This window comes from Triticum urartu, chromosome 3A (assembly GCF_056163025.1).
Source record: "Triticum urartu cultivar PI428250 chromosome 3A, HENAU_Tu73, whole genome shotgun sequence".
Lineage (NCBI taxonomy): Eukaryota > Viridiplantae > Streptophyta > Magnoliopsida > Poales > Poaceae > Triticum > Triticum urartu.
The window spans coordinates 601,461,876-601,482,344 of NC_141875.1; positions in this window are offsets into that span (position 1 = coordinate 601,461,876).

Below are 20,469 nucleotides of genomic sequence, written 5' to 3' on the forward strand. Positions count from 1 at the left end.
CCGGTGTTTTGCGTTTTCGGACAGATGAACCGGAGGGGGAAAGTGGTGTGTTCGCTATGCTAGGGATGTGTGGCAGACGAACGGGCTATGTATCCGGATTCGTCTCGTTGTTCTGAGCAACTTTCATGTACAAAGTTTTTTTCATCCGACTTACGGTTTATTTTCTATTAATTTTCAAAGTTTTAAATGATTTTTTTGAATCTTCTGGATTATTTTTATTTCAGAAAAGATTAAATGGAAAAGGCTATGGGCACACAGCAGGGTGTACCCAACCATTGCACATAGGGGCTGACTGGTGGGACCAGGGGGCTAAGTCAGCGGTTGACCGTTGACTGGTCAAAGCTTGAATAGTAAGGTGGGACCCATATGTCATACTCTAGTTAATTATCTGGTCTAAAATTTATTTGTTTATTTAAATAGAGTTAATTAGGGAGAGAAGGGCCCAGTGTCAGTGAGGGTTTAGTGGCTAGGTTAGTGGTAACCAATTGGCTAATGACGCCACGTCACCGGCGTCAACGACGGCGAGGCCGAGCGCCGGCGTGCCCGTTCGGTCTACTCCGGCAACCGTTTGAGGTCCGGTTTGGCCCTACATGTTCAGCGCGACAAGGTGCGTCAGAGGGTGGCCGTAGGGTGGCCGGAGATGGCCAGAGTCGGCGCTGGCGATAACAAATGGCGACGGCGAGCTACAGGGGCGACGACAGCTGAAGGCAGCGCGGGGAGCGGAGAGGGCGGCCGCGTCGGACGGCGGGGCCAGAGTCAGGGCGAGTGTGGGGCGGCGGTTGTCGGCATTGAGCGCTGCGAGGAGAGGCGGAGAGGGAGGAGGCCAGGAGCGGGGGCTCGCGGTGGAGCCCGGCGCGAGAGCGGCGACAGGGTTGGGACGGTGAGCGGGCGGAGTGCATGGGCGCGCACGGGTGGGGGCCAAGCTGGGCACGAGCGAGGGAGGCCCGAGGCGCGGGCGAATGAGGCGGCAGGCGCAGCGGCAGCAACAGTGCTCGGGGGCAACATCGACGATCGGGGCGCAGCAGGCAACAGCTAGCGGCAACGCAGCAGCAGGGGTAGTAGCTAGAGCAAGCAGCAGCAGAAGTGGCCGGCAACAGCAGGCGAACCAGGCCGCGGGTGCGTGGGCGAGCGCGCAGCAACGGGTCAGTGCGGCAACGGCAACATGCACGGGAGCTTAGGCGATGGTGCGGTCTAGAGCAACGGTGACGAGGGGGAATCAACGCTGCTCACCGGGGGAGGGCCGATGGCGAGCTCGTATGAGGCCCGGGCGGATGAGGTGACGCAGATCGACGACGAAGCCGCGGCGACCAGAGGTGGAAGAAGACCTCGATCCGCCCGATGCAGAGGCTCCGGGCTTGAGTTCGTGGACGAGGAAGAAGCGACGGAGGAGGGCAGAGCTCATGGACAAGGCCCTAGGGCACGGGCACAACGGAGAGCGCGCGGGCAAAGGCGGCCATGACAACGAAGATTTGGCCGAGAGTTGCAAGGACAAACGGCGCAAGGGGGAAGAAGTGGTGGTCTAGGGTTTATCTCTAAGGCGACAGGGTGGTCTTGTAGGACGTCGGGGGTGCACAAAATGGCCGCCGCGTGGAGGATCCGCGGCACGGACGCTGCGAGTGCGGCCACAGAGCTCTCTGTGAGCAGTAGGAAGAAGAAGAGGGATAGGTAGGCTGGGATGTGTGTGCACCGAGGCCACTCGGGCCCATGTGCACAGTAGATCTCTAGGCCCATGTCCTTTTATCTCCTTCTATTTTATATTTCTGGCATCGTTTTCTATTTTCCTTTTGCATCAAACAATTTTTGGTGAACATGAAATTTGGCACATAAATAATAGGGATTATTTTGAGCTAGAACAAAAAGTTTGGGGGCAATTGGAGTTAAATAAATAATTGTTTATTTTGGAAAGGCCATTTTATTTGCTGTTGGATAATTTATTAATTTCCTAAGAATTTATTTGTGAGGTAAATGAAGTTGGTTTCAATACAAAATTAGTTAGTGAAATTTTGAAACCCAGTGAACATTTTTGTTTTATCGTTTGAGGAAAATAATAATTTGACTTGTCTTTTGAATTTCAATTGAGGTCGGTTAGGAACAAACGGATGATTAGCAAAAATTCATCACGATGACATGGCACCATTAACAGGAGTTTACTGTAGCGTGACACCCGGGATGTTACACTCGGCCCCTGACCACCCACCGTAACCGGGAACTCCCCCGATATTTTCCTCGCCCTCGCTTCTACCACAATTTTCTCCGTCATGGATGACCCAAAGAATGTCATGCAGCTGCGTCTCCGGCCCGCCCAGGATGAAAAGCCCATTTTCTGTCATGATTTTTTGCCATAGAAGTAGGAGCCCACCACATCTATGATGATATTGGGTTTTGTCCCAATTATCATCATAGAAGTGTCATAAGTATGACAGAAAAAATTTCGTTCGGCCCAAAATGTCATGGATGTGTCTTTTTTTGTAGTGAAAGAGCTCGTCGTAAATGGTTACATCGATGCAAGCTTTGACACTGATCCGGATGACTCTAAGTCACAAACCGGATACGTATTTATATTGAATGGAGGAGCTGTAAGTTGGTGTAGTTCCAAACAGAGCATCATGGCGGGATCTACATGTGAAGCGAAGTACATAGCTACTTCGGAAGCAGCAAATGAAGGAGTCTGGATGAAGGACTTCATATCCGATCTAGGTGTCATACCTAGTGCATTGGGTCCAATGAAAATCTTTTCTGACAATACTGGTGCAATTGCCTTGGCAAAAGAATCCAGATTTCACAAGAGAACCAAGCACATCAAGAGATGCTTCAATTCCATCCGCGATCAAGTTAACGAGGGAGACATAGAGATTTGCAAGATACATACGGATCTGAATGTTGCAGACCCATTGACTAAGCCTCTCTCACGAGCAAAACATGATCAGCACCAAGACTCCATGGGTGTTAGAAGCATTACTATGTAATCTAGATTATTGACTCTAGTGCAAGTGGGAGACTAAAGGAAATATGCCCTAGAGGCAATAATAAAGTTGTTATTTATACTTCCTTATATCATGATAAATGTCTATTATTCATTCTAGAATTGTATTAACAGGAAACTTAGTAGATGTGTGAATACATAGACAAACAGAGTGTCCCTGGTATGCCTCTACTAGACTAGCTCGTTAATCAAAGATGGTTAAGTTTCCTAGCCATAGGCATGTGTTGTCATTTGATGAATGGGTCACATCATTAGAGAATGATGTGATGGACAAGACCCATCTGTTAGCTTAGCACTATGATCATTTAGTTTATTGCTATTGCTTACTTCATGATTTATACATGTTCCCCTGACTATGAGATTATGCAACTCCGGAATACCGGAGGAACACCTTGTGTGCTATCAAACGTCACAACGTAACTGGGTGATTATAAAGATGCTCTACAGGTGTCTCCGATGGTGTTTGTTAAGTTCGCATAGAACGAGATTAGGATTTGTCACTCCAATTGTCGGAGAGGTATCTCTGGGCCCTCTCAGTAATGCACATCACTATAAGCCTTGCAAGAAATTTGACTAATGAGTTAGTTGCGGGATGATGCATTAGGGAACGAGTAAAGAGAATTGCTGGTAACGAGATTGAACTAGGTATAATGATACCGACGATCGAATCTCGGGCAAGTAACATACCGATGACAAAGGGAACAACGTATGTTGTTGTGCGGTTTGACCGATAAAGATCTTTGTAGAATATGTAGGAGCCAATATGAGCATCCAGGTTCCGCTATTGGTTATTGACCGGAGATGTGTCTCGGTCATGTCTACATAGTTCTCGAACCCATAGGGTCTGCATGCTTAACGTTCAATGATGATTTGTATTATGAGTTTATGTGATTTGATGACCGAATGTTGTTCGGAGTCCCGGATGAGATCACGGACATGACGAGGAGTCTCGAAATGGTTGAGACATAAAGATTGATATATTGGACCATGTTATTCGGACACCAGAAGTGTTCCGGATAGTTTCAGATAAAACCAGAGTGCCGGAGGGGTTACCAGAACCCTCCGGGGAAGTAATGGGCCTTAGTGGGCCTTAGGGGAGAGAGAGGGCAGCAGCCAGGAGGTGGCGCACGCCCCCCCCCCCCAAAGGGGAGTCCGAATAGGACTAGGGGAGGGGGTGCGGCCCCTATTTCCCTCTCCCTCTCCCTCTCCTTCCTTCTTCTCCTACTTGGACTAAGAAAGGGGGGAGCCGATTCCTACTTGGAGTAGGACTCCCCTCTTGGGCGCACCCTCTAGGGCCGGCCGGCCTCCTCCTCCCCTCCTTTATATACGAGGGAGGGCACCCCATAGACACACAAGTTGATCTTTAGCCGTGTGCGGTGCCCCCTCCACAGTTTTCCACCTCGGTCATTGATGAAGCTATGTACCTAGGGTAGGGTCATGGATCTGTCCAAGATACCCTCCCCAAGGACACCTCTAAAAGAACCAGAAACAGTCGAAGAAAAATCATCATCCACTCGACCATAAAGCTATGTTCCACTCGATAGTCTTGAAGACACTCGACGATACAAGAAACCACTCGGAGTGTAGAAGGCCTAACGTCACTCGGGATGGCAACGGTCGGTCATTCACTCTGTAACCTTAAAGATCATTTATACCTCTTTATTACTAGCGTTACCAGTAACGCCCTGCCTTAATGTACATTGAACCCTTTGTAACGTGGGATGGCTGGGGTCCTGGCGCACTCTATATAAGCCACCCCCCTCCTCCGGGACAAGGGTTCACACCCCCTGTAACACATACGTGCATAATCCAGTCGACCACCTCAGGGCTCCGAGACATAGGGCTATTACTTCCTCTGATAAGGGCCTGAACTCGTAAAACTCGCGTGAACAACTACTCCATAGCTAGGATCTTGCCTCTACATTCCTACCCCCCATTCTACTGTCATACTTAGAACCACGACAGTTGGCGCCCACCTTGGGGTAGGTGTCTTAGCGACTTTTTGGAGAAGTTGCAATTTTTCCGATCCCCTTCATCATGGTTTCAGGCGGAGGTTTGGCTGAGGGCCGCGAGATCCGTCTCGGTGCGCTCGTGTTTGTCGCGGACGACTCCGCTTGGCTTCAGGAGGCTCCACTCGACGTCGACGCACTCCCCGTCCGCAGGGCAACGCACTTTCGCGCGTGTGTCCGTGGCGTCCTCCTGCGGCAGCCGTCGACCCAGTATCGGTCGACTCCTACGGCTTCCCCCCGCCTTGCGACCCGCCGGAGCAAACGTTCCGGTCGATCGAGGCTTCAGCGATGGGTGAAGCATGCGGTGGCTCGCCAGTCGGCCACCCCTCAAGTCGCGGCAATCGAGCCCGATAAAACCCTCTACGGTATGTTCGATCTGTCGACTGGCTCCGTGGAGACTGCATCCGACTATGATAGTAGTGACCCCGCGGCAGAAGTTTTGATGGTCAATGGACCGCGCAGTCCTCCTGGCTTCACCCGTGAAGACGGAGGCGATGGGAGCGGCGATCCGTCGCGTATTCATGAAGAGTACCACCTCGAACCCCTGTCCTCGCAGCGGAGAGAAGAACTTCACCGCTGAAACATGGATGCACTTCACACTCCTATCGTTAGAGAAACCTCTGAGGCCCAGGCCTTGGAGGAGGCGCGCCTGGCCAACTTGGCTGAGCGCACTCGACTAGAGAATCTCCAGTGCGCACTCGACGAGCATGCTCGACAGCGTGCTCCTGAATCCAGTCGACGTCAACTCTTTCTGCCTCCGACTCAGGTATACCGAACTCCGATCCAGAATCTCGCAGCTGCAGCCCGGATAGCGGAGTCGATCCAACCTTCCCATTCATAAGCTGGTCGAGGTCTGGTGCAGATTCGAGCTTTGCTCCGTGCGGCAGGAGAGCAGAATACAGCAGTATCTCAGTCGCGGAATAGGATCCATAGCAGGTCCGTGGTTGCAGACACAGTTCAGTCGGCTCACAGCCCAAGATCGCCCCCGAGGCATGAGGGACGTGGAGACCAACGAGACCAGTACAGAAATCGTGGGCAGTATGACCACCGAGTCGATCGCGATGATCGTCATCGAGTGCCCACACCTCCCCCAAGGAGTGGGTCGTACGTGCCTCGGCAACATGATGACAGGCGCCCTCACAGTATGGGGCGAGGGATTCCAGTCGACCCCAGAGAGCCGGGCTTTGATGCGAGATCTATTCTCGTTCAGGGCTTGGTCGATAGAAACAGAGCTCATTGAGAAGGTCATGACAGAGATCTACCAACCAGCAGCAGAGTGCATGTCTCAGGTCCGGAGTGCTTCAGCAGAGCCATCAGGGCTGCAGTGATTCCCCCCAAGTTCAGGTTGGCGACTAGAGTTAGTAAGTTCACTGGTGAGTCCAAGCCTGATACTTGGCTTGAAGACTACCGAGTGGCTGTCCAGATTGGTGGCAGCAATGATGAAGTGGCCATGAAACACCTTCCTCTCATGCTGGAGGGCTCGGCTAGAGCATGGCTGAATCAGTTAGCACCAAGCAGTATTTATACTTGGGAAGATCTTGCCCGAGTATTTATCAGAACATTCAAAGGTACTTGCAAGCGGCCGGTAGGGCTGACCGAATTACAGTGTTGTGTTCAGAAACCGAATGAGTCTTTGAGGGATTATATCCACAGATGGATCACATTGCATCACACGGTGGAGAATGTGTCTGATCATCAGGCAATTTGTGCCTTTAAAGAAGGCGTCAAGTATCGGGAGTTGAATATGAAATTCGGTCGGACAGGAGATATGATCCTGACTCGGATGATGGAAATTGCCACCAAATATGCCAATGGTGAAGAAGAAGACCGACTCCGGAGTGGCAAGCACAAAACAGTCACCCATGAAACCGGAGGAGGAAACTCCAGTCGGAAGCAGAAGCGCAAAGCCGAGCCAGCTGCTCCTGGTGAAGCCTTAGCCGTGACTCAAGGAAAGTTCAAGGGGAAGCCCAAGGGACCGTGGAACCCCAAGAAAGTAAAAGATCAAGATGGAAATGATGTGCTGGATTTGCCATGCCACATCCACACCAAAAAAGATGAAGAGGGTAATTTCATTTACCCGAAGCATACCACTCGGCATTGTCGACTCCTAATCCAACAATTCTGAGAGAAACAACCCAAGGAAAAGGAGAAAGAAGCAGACAAGGTTGAGGATGAGGAAGAGGATGACGATGGTTATCCCCATGTGAATTCCACTCTGATGATTTTCACTGACGTTGAGAGTAAAAGTCGATTGAAAGTCATCAACAGAGAAGTGAACATGGTCGCTCCGGTGACACCCAGTTATTTGAGGTGGTCCCAGACTGCCATTACATTCGACCAGTCCGATCACCCAGCGCACATAGCCACCCCCGGGAGGCAAGCGTTGGTGGTCGACCCAGTAGTCGAAGGCACCCGACTGACTAAAGTCCTGATGGATGGTGGCAGTGGCCTGTATATACTGTATGTAGAGACGTTGAAAGGAATGGGCATTCCGATGTCCAGACTCAGTGAAAGTAATATGAGTTTCCATGGGGCCATTCCCGGCAAGAAGGTTGCATCACTCGGCCAGATTGCTCTTGATGTGGTTTTCAGTGATTCCAAGAATTATCACAGAGAAAAGTTGACATTTGAGGTTGTGGATTTCCAGAGTGCCTATCATGCTATTCTGGGCAGGCCGGCTTATGCACGTTTTATGGCTCGACCATGTTACCTGTACCTCAAATTGAAGATGCCTGGTCCCAAAGGGGTGATCACTATCACTGGCGGTCGGAAGAAGGCGGAAGAGTGCTTCCAAAAGGGCTCAAAGATCGCCGATGCACAGATGGTCGTAGTAGAATTGCAAGAATATCAAAAAAATGCAGATCCAAGTGATTTGTTGCGAGCCAAGAAGCCCGCCACGGATTCAGCGTTCTAGTCGTCTGGCGAAACAAAGTCGATTCACATTCACCCGACGGATCTCAATGCTGCTCCGACTCACATTTCAACAATGCTCGACTCCAAATAGGAAGAAGCGCTCACCCAGTTCCTCCGTGAGAACTAGGACATCTTTGCATGGAAACCTTCAGACATGCCAGGTGTTCCCAAGGGACTGGCTGAGCACCGTTTGCCAGTCGACCCAAAAGTGAAACCAGTCAAAGAACATCTTCGACGGTCCGCCGTACAGAAGAGGAAGGCAAATCGGTGAAGAGGTGGCTCGGCTTTTGGTAGCTGAGTTTATCCGTGCGATTTACCACTCCGAGTGGTTAGCCGATGTTGTGATGGTCCCAAAGAAGGACGATTCACTTCACATGTGCATCGACTTCAAACATATCAATCGGTCCTGCCCGAAAGATCACTTTCCTCTCCCTCGCATCGACCAGATAGTCGACTCGACTGCGGGGTGCCAGCGTTTGTCCTTTTTGGACGCCTACTCCAGGTACCACCAGATCCGTCTGAACGGACCCGACGAGATAAAAACAGCTTTTATCACCCCATTTGGGTGCTTCTGGTATGTCACTATGCCATTCGGTTTGAAGAACGCTGGAGCCACATTCATGCAGATGATTCAGAAGTGCCTGCTCACTCAGATCAGTCGGAATGTGGAAGCATACATGGGTGACATGGTGGTCAAGTCACGTAAAGGTTCCGACCTACTGACTGACCTTGCTGAAACCTTTGCCAACCTCAGAAGGTATGATATCAGGCTTAATCCATCAAAGTGCACGTTTGGAGTTCCAGGCAGAAAATTACTCGGTTTTCTTGTTTCCAAATGAAGGATCAATGCTAACCCAAAGAAAGTGGGTGCTATACTCCGGATGAAATGCCCTGTGCGTGTGCATGATGTCCAGAAGCTTACTGGTTGCTTGGCCGCCCTAAGTCGATTCATTTCTCGCCTCGGTGAAAAGGCACTACCTCTTTACCGACTGATGAAGAAATCAGATAAGCTCGAGTGGACTCCTGAAGCTGATGCAGCATTTGCAGAGCTGAAAGCCCTGCTCTCCACCTAGCGGGTGCTTGCTGCCTCAATCAGCAAAGAGCCTTTACTGCTTTATATAGCAGCCACTGGACAAGTCGTCAGTACAGTACTTATGGTCGAGCGGGAAGAAGAGGGAAAAGCTTATAAAGTTCAGCGCCCGATTTATTATATTTCTGAAGTCCTGACCCCATCAAAGCAGAGATATCCGCACTATCACAAGCTTGTTTATGGGATTTACATGACCATAAAGAAGGTTGCACACTATTTCTCTGATCACTCTGTTACAGTCATCAGCGACGCTCCATTGTCAGAGATTCTACACAATAGAGATGCAACTGGTCGAGTGGCAAAGTGGGCGATTGAACTCCTTCCCTTAGATATCAAGTTTGAGGCAAAGAAAGCTATTAAGTCCCAAGCAATAGCAGATTTCCTCGCCGAGTGGATTGAACAACAATTGCCGACTCAAGTCCACTCGGAGCACTGGAACATGTTCTTTGATGGTTCCAAGATGCTGAATGGGTCTGGTGCTGGGGTGGTTCTGGTATCCCCCCGAGGAGACAAGCTCAGATATGTCCTCCAGATTCACTTTGATTCCTCCAATAATGAAGCAGAATATGAAGCACTCTTGTATGGGTTGCGTATGGCCATCTCACTCGGCGTCCATCGCCTCATGGTCTATGGTGACTCAGATTTGGTAGTCAATCAAGTGATGAAGGAGTGGGACGTCAGAAGCCCAGCCATGACTGGTTATTGCAACGCGGTGAGGAAGTTGGAAAAGAAGTTTGAGGGGTTAGAGCTCCATCACATACCCCGACTAAAAAATTAGGCAGCCGATGACTTGGCAAAGATAGGTTCCAAGAGAGAAGCCATTCCTAGCAATGTGTTTTTGGAACATATTCACACACCGACAGTTCAGGAAGATCCTTTTACTGAAGAGCCCCCGCAGCCTAAGAACGCCATAGATCCGACTGAAGTCGAGGTCCCAGCCGTGGTTGACCTGGTCATGGAGGTTCTAGTCATTACTCCCGACTGGACAATGTCGTACATTGCGTACATCCTTAGGAAGGAACTCCCAGAGGACGAAGAAGAGGCTCGACAGATCGTCCGTCGATCTAAGGCCTTTACTGTGATAAGAGGACAACTGTTCAGGGAAAGTGTGACTGGAGTCGGTTAGAAATGCATAACGCCAGAAGAAGGTCGAATGATCCTCAACGACATCCACTCGGGGACCTGTGGTCACCATGCGTCCTCTCGGGCCATCGTGGCTAAAGCATACCGAGCCGGATTCTATTGGCCACGAGCAAATGAAATGGCGAAAGATATAGTCGACAGATGTGAAGGCTGCCAGTTTTACTCCGACATGTCTCACAAGCCAGCGTCCGCCCTGAAGACCATTCCCCTCATCTGGCCCTTTGCTGTTTGGGGATTGGATATGGTGGGACCATTGAGAACTGGTAGGAGCGGCTTCACTCATGTGCTCATAGCAGTCGACAAGTTTACCAAATGGATTGAAGCTAAACCTATCAAGAGTCTTGAAGCCAGCACCACTGTCAGTTTTATCAGAGAATTGACATTCAGATATGGAGTTCCACATAGCATCATCACAGACAACGGGTCGAACTTCGATTCTGATGAGTTTAGAGCTTTCTGCGCTTCTCAAGGCACACGAGTCGACTATGCTTCAGTCGCTCACCCGCAGTCAAACGGACAAGCAGAGAGAGCGAACGGCCTAATTCTCAAAGGACTGAAACCCCGACTGATGCATGATCTCAAACATGCAGCAGGTGCTTGGGTTGATGAACTTTCGTCGGTTCTTTGGGGTTTGAGGACAACTCCCAATCGATCGACTGGACGAACTCCTTTCTTTTTGGTCTATGGAGCCGAAGCTGTTCTACCAAGTGACCTGCTCCACAACGCACCCCGAGTCGAGCTCTTCTTCGAAGAGGAAGCAGAGCAGGCCCGGCAAGATTCAGTCGACCTCTTAGAGGAGGAAAGAGAGATGGCCTTGATCCGGTCGACCATTTATCAGCAAGACTTGCGTCGATTCCACGCCAGAAACGTGAGAGGTCGAACCTTTCAAGAAGGAGACCTGGTTCTCCGAGTGGATCAACAAAAACCACACAAGCTTGCCCCGGCTTGGGAAGGCCCCTTCATCGTCACCAAAGTTCTCCACAATGGAGCATACCATCTTTACAGTATTGAGCATCAGAGGGACGAGCCACGAGCCTGGAACGCGGAGCTGCTTCGCCCCTTTTATACTTAAGCACTCATTTGAATAAAATGTAATAAGAATTACCTTTGTAATTTGTTCATCAAAGACAAGAGCTTTTCAGTCTTCTCGCATGATTGTTGTTGCTTTTATTTACCTCTGAAATCCCCCAGTGGGTGGGCTTAGCCGCGAATCCGTTTCGCCTAAGTTCGAAAGAAAATCCTACCGAGTGATGGGCAAGCCTCTCACTCGGGAGGCTTAGCCGCGAATCCGTTTCGCCTAAGTTTGAAAAAATCCTACCGAGTGGAGAGCAACCCTCCCACTCGGGGGCTTAGCTGCAGTCCAGTACTCGCCTAAGTTCTCCCACTCGGGGACTTAGCTGCAGTCCAGTACTCGCCTAAGTTTGTAAAATCCTACCGAGTGGAGAGCAATCCTCCCACTCGGGGGCTTAGCTGCAGTCCAGTACTCGCCTAAGTTCTCCGCCTCGGAGGCTTAGCTGCAGTCCAGTACTCGCCTAAGTTTGTAAAATCCTACCGAGTGGAGAGCAACCCTCCCACTCGGGGGCTTAGCTGCAGTCCAGTACTCGCCTAAGTTTGTAAAATCCTACCGAGTGGAGAGCAATCCTCCCACTCGAGGGCTTAGCTGCAGTCCAGTACTCACCTAAGTTCTCCCACTCGGAGGCTTAGCTGCAGTCCAGTACTCGCCTAAGTTTGTAAAATCCTACCGAATGGAGAGCAACCCTCCCACTCGGGGGCTTAGCTGCAGTCCAGTACTCGCCTAAGTTTGTAAAATCCTACCGAGTGGAGAGCAACCCTCCCACTCGGGGGCTTAGCTGCAGTCCAGTACTCGCCTAAGTTTGTAAAATCCTACCGAGTGGAGAGCAACCCTCTCACTCGGGGGCTTAGCTGCAGTCCAGTACTCGCCTAAGTTCTCCCACTCAGGGACTTAGCTGCAGTCCAGTACTCGCCTAAGTTTGTAAAATCCTACCGAGTGGAGAGCAATCCTCCCACTCGAGGGCTTAACTACAGTCCTCTACTCGCCTAAGTTCTCCCACTCGGAGGCTTAGCTGCAGTCTAGTACTCGCCTAAGTTTGTAAAATCCTACCAAGTGGAGAGCAATCCTCCCACTCGGGGGCTTAGCTGCAGTCCAGTACTAGCCTAAGTTCTCCCACTCGGAGTCTTAACTGCAGTCCAGTACTCGCCTAAGTTTGTAAAATCCTACCGAGTGGATAGCAATCCTCCCACTCGGGGGCTTAGCTGCAGTCCAGTACTCGCCTAAGTTTGTAAAATCCTACCGAGTGGAGAGCAACCCTCCCACTCGGGGGCTTAGCTGCAGTCCAGTACTCGCCTAAGTTTAAAAAATCCTGCCAAGTGAAAGCAACCCTCCCACTCGGGGGCTTAGCTGCAGTCTATTACTTGCCTAAGTTCGAAACACGTCCCTATCCGCAAGGACGACGAGGTGCAGGTCGACTGCAACCTTCTCCTTCGGAGCTACGCCACAAGTACAATGTGCACTCCATCCCTATCCGCAAGGACGACGAGGTGCAGGTCGACTGCAACCTTCTCCTTCGGAGCTATGCCACGAGTACAATGCATGCTCCATCCCTATCCGCAAGGACGACGAGGTGCAGGTCGACTGCAACCTTCTCCTTCGGAGCTACGCCACAAGTACAATGTGCACTCCATCCCTATCTGCAAGGACGACGAGGTGCAGGTCGACTGCAACCCTCCCCTTCGGAGCTACGCCACAAGTACAATGTGCACTCCATCCCTATCCGCAAGGACGACGAAGTGCAGGTCGACTGGAGTCACCACCTCAGAGCTACATCTCAAGCACAAAGATTATTCAGAGTAAAGAACAAAGTCCACTTGAAGGCAAAACACAAGCATATTTGGAAATAAACCAAATTCGGATAAATCCTAAAGTTCCAAGTAGGAGATCAAAGTATTCGAGCATCAAGCCCGAAGGAGTTTAACGGTTACAGCAATCACTCGGCATTCCGAGGCAAATTTGAGGCAGATTCAAGTCTCATAAGTTTGTTCACTCGCCAGGAGGAGGGCTGGCAGGCTCGATGAATTCGTCCAAGTCGATCCCATCCGCGATCCGAGTGGCAGCAGCAATGAAAGTCTCCATGAAGGACTAGAAGTCATGCCTTTTGGTGTTAGCGACCTTGATCACCGCCAGCTTGTCTTCACGAGCTTCCTTGTAGTGGACTCGCACCAAGGACAGCGCCACATCAGCACCACACTGGGCGGAGGACTTCTTCCATTCTTGCACTCGGTCAGGGATCTCGTTGAGTCGAGCCATCAGGGATTCCAGGTCATTTTGAAGCGTCGCCCTTGTCTAGAGCAATGAGTCGACTCGTGAGACTGCCTCCTTCAGACGCGCGAGATAGCTTGTGACGCCGGAGACACGAGACTCCAGTCGGAGCACGTTCATTGCAGTTTCATCGCAAACTGGAGAAGCGATAGGGTCCAGACCCGTCTCAACCTTTCCAGTTTCCTCGTCAAAGTCTTGGCAGAATTCTGCAGTTAAAAAAATTAGTGAGTCGACAGGACAGGATTCATTTGCAAGCATCAACACAGTCGGTTTGAAAGGAGTACCTTCCAGCATCAAATAGAGCTTCTTGGCAAGAGTTCTCAGATAAGCTTCCGTGTCATTCCTCTTGTGGACCGCAGACTCCAGCTTTTCATTCAGGACAATTTTATCCTTCTTCATACGACTCGCTTCTCGGTTGGACTCATTGAGGCAGGACTTCAGTTTGTTCACCTCCCCTTCTAGCGCTCCGACTGAAGCCAGCTTCTAGTCTGCAAGGGCAGTTTTATCTTGGGCTTCCTTCTACGCAGCGGCGAGGTCCGAGTCCTTATTCTCCAGAGCCAACTTCATATTCTCTGCAAAAGAAGCAATCGAATCAAACAAGAGATCGAAGAAATATATTAAAAGACAGTCGGCAGGTAATTACCTTCCGTACCAGCAGCTTCATCTTGAGCTTTCTTCAGATTCTGTTGGGCCAGCTCCAAGTCGAGGTTGAGTTGCCTCTGCTTCTCTTCAAGTTCAGCAAACTTGGAAATGAGAGTACAAGATTTCTGTAGGAGGCAAAAGACGTGTCAATCGACAAGATCGAAAATTATTTACTTCCGAGTGAATAAAACCTAAAGAGTTCACTTAGACCCCAGCCGAATGCACGCAGTCGACTGCGGTCTCGGGGACTACACCCAGCGGGTGCACTTGGCGTGCCCCCGCTAATCAAGACCCCACTCGACTGGTCCGCCCGGGTTGAGTATATAAAAAAACTATTCAAACCCCGGCCGACTGCCAGCAGTCGACCGCGGTCTCGGGGACTACACCCAGTGGGTGCACTTGATGTGCCCCCACTGGTTCAGATCCCATTCGACCGGTCCACCCGGGTCGAGTGGAAGAAAAGAAAGGAAAGAGAACGGGGACTACACCCAGTGGGTGCACTCAGCGTGCCCCCACCGGTTCATACCCCACTCGCCCAGACCGAGTGGAAGAGCGCAAATACCAAAGACAACAAAACACCCAGTGGGTGTACAGATTCGACGCAAACAATAGGAGATTGTATGGAAGAAAATATTTCAGATAGCATATCCTGACGGAACAAGGTCAGTCGAAAGTTTACGTACCTGGACATTGGCCCGGAGAGCAGCCCTGGCGTCGTAAGAAACCTGGCTATTCTCGTGCACCGTCTTCATCCGCTCCATCATCACGTTAGCCTGAAGGATGGCTTCTGCAGCCGCATCCGACTGGTTTTCCGGGACAGGGTAGCTGGTGAAGAAGAGGGCAGACGACCCAGGTGCAGCAGCTTGGACCTCCGGGGCATGAGATGGGACGACGGAAGGAATCACCGGTACAGTCGACGGTGTGGGGCGTTCACTCGACAAGGGTATAGTGAAAGTTACAGAGGCCCTGCCCGCGTCTTCAGATTGATGGACGATTGGTGTTGTCATTGGTCCCTGCTGAGACGCCTTGCCAGCTGCTACCTTTTTGCTCTTTCTGGGCTTAGGAGCCACATCTTCATCGTCGTCTGGGAGATCGATGACGTTGTGTGGAGCTACAGGGAAGATCAGTCGACCCCAAATAAACCACTCGAATTCAATCGACCAAGTAATCAAGAACAAGATCATAAGAGCTTTTTACCTGGGTTGGAGGTAACTGCGTCTTCCATCTCCTCGTCTCGGTACTGGTAGGAAGAGGTTCCTGATGTAGCAGCACTGCAAACATCCGCACTCAGTCGGTCACGTTCTGTTGCTCGAGTCGACAAAAAGAACAGGTCAGAAGATTACCCGGAGATGGTGGGGACGGTCACTTTGATCCTGGGTAAAGCCTTTGGCAGTTTGGAGGAGGTGGCCTTCGGTGCTTTTGGCGCTGGAGGCGGCACGACCTTGAGCTGCTTCGGGGCCTTCTCAATCGGCGTTGGGGAAGACGTCCGAGGGCGCTTCGAAGATTGCCCAGTCGGCGCGGTCGCCAGGTCCGGGGTGCTCTCCAGATCGTGAGCGTGCTTGGATCTCCTCTCTCTGCGAGGAGGCGAGTCGACCTCTTCGTCATCAGTCGAGTCGTCGCTCTCCTCGTCCTCCTCGGCATCCGAGTGCCACTCGCCGCTCTCGCCCCCTCTCGCTCCTTCCTTGATGTCTTGCCCCTGCACTCCATTGGGCATCGAGTACATATCAATGAGAGCCTGAAAAGATAACGAGCAAAAGAAACATAGTCGACCGTCAACAAGGTGTCACACAGTGAATCGGGAAGATACTTGGCAAAGAAGAATCATACCTGTTCCGGCTGGCGCGAGTGGTTGAATAGAATCACCCTCCTAGACCCCCGGGGATTGTCTTTGTTGCTAGTGATTCCCCTCAGCCACTTCTCCAAGGTGTCTTCACTAACGTCCTCCGGGTGGATCCGAGTGGAGTCCTTGAGTCCCGAGTACATCCACATCGGATGGTCACGGGCCTGAAGCGGTTGGATGCGTCGACTGAGAAAGACCTCCAGCAGGTCCATCCCAGTCACCCCGTCGCAGACAAGTTGGACAACCCGCTCGACCAACACCTTGACCCGCGCCTTCTCTTCTGGGACCACCCTCAAGGAGGAGGGCTTCTCCACTCGAGCTAGGGAAAAGGGAGGAAGTCCAGTCGACTGGCCCGGGGTCGGCTGGTCTTATAGTAAAACCAAGTTGACTGCCAGCCTCGGACCGAGTCGGGAAGGATCATCGCTGGGAAGGTACTCTTGTTCCTCATCTGAATACCAAGGCCCCCGCACATCTGGATCACGTGCGTCCTCTCGTCACTCGGATTGGCCTTCTTGACCGACTGGGAGCGACATGTGAAGATGTGTTTGAAGAGACCCCAGTGCGGTCGACAACCCAAGAAATTTTCACACATCGACACAAAAGCAGCCAGATAGACTATGGTGTTCGGAGTGAAGTGGTGGAGTTGAGCCCCGAAGAAGTTCAGAAACCCACGAAAGAAAGGATGGGGAGGCAAAGAAAACCCGCGGTCGACATGGGTGGCGAGGAGAACACACTCACCCTCCCGCGGCTGCGGCTCGGTCTCGTTGCCCGGGAGCCGCGCCGATTTGTGGGGGATCAGTCCCCCTCCACCAGATCGTCAAGGTCGTCTTGGCTGATCGTCGAGCGGATCCAGTCGCCCTGGATCCAGCCCGGCGGCAGGCCGGATCTTGACGACGATCCACCCCGGCTGGTCCTCTTGCCCTTCGCCTTCGTGGTCGCCTTCTTTGCGCACTCCAACGCCACCGTCTTCTCTTTCCCCATGGCGGCGGATCGAGTCCGAGCGAGGTTGTGACGCCGAGAGTGGAAGCGTGCGCGGCAGAGAAGTCTGAGGAAGAAGGAAGAAAATGGGAGCGCGGTGTGCAAAGACCCGGTCCGGTGCCTTTATAAGGTCATTCCCCGAGTGACTAACTGGTAGGCCCAGACGACCTAAACAAATCCCACAACAGTTGCGCGCGCAATACGTGGCGAAAAATGTGGCGCGGGGATCGAGGCGACCTGCCTAATTCGCCCCGATTACCACGGCCCCGCCCGTCTGGCGCGCTTCCCAAAATTCGAATCCCGCGAAATCCGCAGAGAGCAGAGCAACTTGTCAGACTGAAAACATCCTCCACATATCATTCGAAACTCTACCGTGAAATTTCACTCGACAAAAACTAAGAATGGACCAAGGCGACTGAAAAAGAAGTTGATGTTATCTCCTCAGTTCATTGATCCAGAGCAAGATATACTCATAGCACGAAGAATGAGTCGGAAGTGTTCTCAACTCCTTCCTCACTCAAACCCTGATCCATTCGGGGGCTAATGACGAAGCTATGTACCTAGGGTAGGGTCATGGATCTGTCCAAGATACCCTCCCCAAGGACACCTCTAAAAGAACCAGAAATAGTCGAAGAAAAATCATCGTCCACTCGACCATAAAGCTATGTTGCACTTGACAGTCTTGAAGACACTCAAAGATACAAGAAACCACTCGGAGTGTAGAAGGCCTAACATCACTCAGGATGGCAACAGTCGGTCATTCACTCTGTAACCTTAAAGATCATTTATACCTCTTTATTACTAGCATTACCAGTAACGCCTTGCCTTAATGTACATTGAACCCATTGTAACGTGGGCTGGCTGGGGTCCTGGCGCACTCTATATAAGCCACCCCCCTCCTCCGGGACAAGGGTTCACACCCCCTGTAACACATACGCGCATAATCCAGTCGACCGCCTCAGGGCTCCGAGACGTAGGGCTATTACTTCCTCTGATAAGGGCCTGAACTCGTAAAACTCGCGTGTACAACTACTCCATAGTTAGGATCTTGCCTCTACATTCCTACCCCCATTCTACTGCCATACTTAGAACCACGACAGTCATATTGTCGTAGTGCTTAGGCGAAGCCCTGCGTCGGTAACTTTATCATCACCGTCACCACATTGTCGTGCTGACGAAACTCTCTCTCGGCCTCAACTAGATCAAGAGTTCGAGGGATGTCACCGAGCTGAACGTGTGCAGATCGCGGTGGTGCCGTGCGTTTGGTACTTGGTCGGTTGGACCGCGAAGACGTTCGACTACATCAACCGCGTTACTAAACGCTTCCGGTTTCGGTCTACGAGGGTACGTGGACACACTCTCCCCGCTCATCGCCATGCTTCTTCTAGATAGATCTTGCGCGATCGTAGGCAATTTTTTTTTGAAATACTACGTTCCCCAACAAGTTTCGTCAGCACGACGACGTGGCGACGGTGATGATGAAGTTACCGGCGCAGGGCTTCGCCTAAGCACTATGACAATATGACCGAGGTGTGTAACTGTGGAGGGGGGCACTGCACACGACTAAGAGAAGGCTTGGTGTGTCTTTGAGGTGTCCTCCTCCCACGTATATAAAGGGGGAGGAGAGGTGGCGCCCAAGGGGGGGGGCGCCATGGGGGGAGTCCTACTTGGACTCCCGGTCCAAGTAGGATTCGCCCCCCTTTCCTATTCCCACTAGGAGAAGGAGGGAAGGAGGAGGAGGAGAGAAGGAAAGCCCCCCCCCCAACCCTAGTCCAATTCGATTTTAGGCTTGGGGGCGCGCGCCTCCACCTGGCCTCCTCCTCCTCTCTCCACTAGGGCCCATGAAGGCCCATTAACTCCCCAGGGGGGAGGGTCCGGTAACCCTCGGTACTCCGGAAAATGTCCGAACCTTTCCGAAACCATCCCGGTGTCCAAACACAACCTTCCAATATATCAATCTTTATGTCTCGACCATTTCGAGACTCCTCGTCATGTCCGTGATCTCATCCGGGACTCCGAACGAACTTCGGTACATCAAATTACGTAACTCATAATACAAATCGTCATCGAACGTTAAGCATGCAGATCCTACGGGTTCGAGAACTATGTAGACATGACCGAGACACATCTCCGGTCAATAACCGATAGCGGAACCTGGATGCTCATATTGGCTCCTACATATTCTACGAAGATCTTTATCGGTCAAACCACATAACAACATACGTTGTTCCCTTTGTCATCAGTATGTTACTTGCCCGAGATTCGATCATCGGTATCATCATACCTAGTTCAATCTCATTACTAGCAAGTCTCTTTACTCGTTTCGTAATTCATCATCCCGCAACTAACTCATTAGTCACATTGCTTGCAAGGCTTATAGTGACGAGCATTAACGAGAGGGCCCAGAGATACCTATCCGATACACGGAGTGACAAATTCTAATCTTGATTTATGCCAACTCAACAAACACCATCGGAGACACCTATAGAGCATCTTTATAATCACCCAGTTACGTTGTGATGTTTGATAGAACACAAGGTGTTCCTCCGGTATTCGAGAGTTGCATAATCTCATAGTCGGAGGAACATGTATAAGTCATGATGAAAGCAATAGCAATAAAACTAAGGGATAATTGATTTTATGCCCCTAGTTGGGTCACACTCGGCAAGTTTACCCCTAGTTTCCGAAAACACTTGTTCCTGCCCAAACCATTTTGCTCCTCTTATGCTTTTGCCCTTTGACCGTTTGACCATCACTTTGAAAACTTCATAAAAAATTCATACTAACTAAGAAAAATTCAAATAAGATATCAAAATGTTCAAAAAAGCATCACCTATATGTGCATGTCATTTGCATTCATGAAAAAAAAGTGTTGGCTAGTCCCCATCTCAGTTTTAGCTCATATGATCTTAGCATGAACATTAAAATCTAAAAACATTCTAAAAATTCTAAAAAAATTGGTGGCAAACTATGAGCAATGTTTTGAGTGTTTGCCAAGTTTCATAAGGGAATGACATTCGTGGAAGTCGTGGCAAAAAAATCAATGCTCCAAAATTTCACTTTTTTACCACGACTTTCACGAATGTCATTCCCTTATGAAACTTGGCAAGCACTCAAAACATTGGTCAAAGTTTGCCACCTATTGTTTTTAGAATTTTTATATTTTTTTAGATTTTAATGTTCATGCTAAGACCATATGAGCTAAAACTGAGATGGCGACTGACCAACACTTTTTTCATGAATGCAAATGACATGCACATATAGGTGATGCTTTTCTGAACATTTTGATATCTTATTTGAAATTTTCTGAGTTAGTATGAATTTTTTATGAAGTTTTCAAAGTGATGGTCAAACGGTCAAAGGGCAAAAGTATAAGAGGAGCAAAGTGGTTTGGGCAGGAACAAGTGTTTTCGGAAACTAGGGGTAAACCTGCCTAGTGGGACACAACTAAGGGCACCAAATTAATTATCCCTAAAACTAAAGGATCATTTATGCTAAGCTAACGGATGGGTCTTGTCCATCACATCATTCTCT